We start from the raw sequence: 321 nt of genomic DNA, 5'->3' as shown, positions 1-321 counted from the left end.
TGTTCGATGCTGCTCAGACTGGCTATGAAACAGCAGTCTGAAGTGCCTTGCTTTGTCATTCAGTTCGCTCTTTTGATTTTCCAGCCTGGAACTCAAGTTTCTTGTTTCTGGTTCACTCTCAACACATTCACTGGACCCTACCTGCTGGCACACAAGCTTCAGACAGATGTGATCTTCAAAGCAGACAGTGTCAAAGCACAATCTAGACCATATGGTCTAAATAGTTCTGTGACTATACCGTGACATTATTTGGTTTGCCGGTCGCTCTGCATTTCTATCTTGATGACTCTCTTCTTCGGCTAAATACCTGCCCTAAAAAAA

Source organism: Simochromis diagramma, unplaced genomic scaffold, assembly GCF_900408965.1.
Source record: "Simochromis diagramma unplaced genomic scaffold, fSimDia1.1 OVJJ01000344.1, whole genome shotgun sequence".
Taxonomy (NCBI): domain Eukaryota; kingdom Metazoa; phylum Chordata; class Actinopteri; order Cichliformes; family Cichlidae; genus Simochromis; species Simochromis diagramma.
This window is presented reverse-complemented; position numbering follows the sequence as displayed.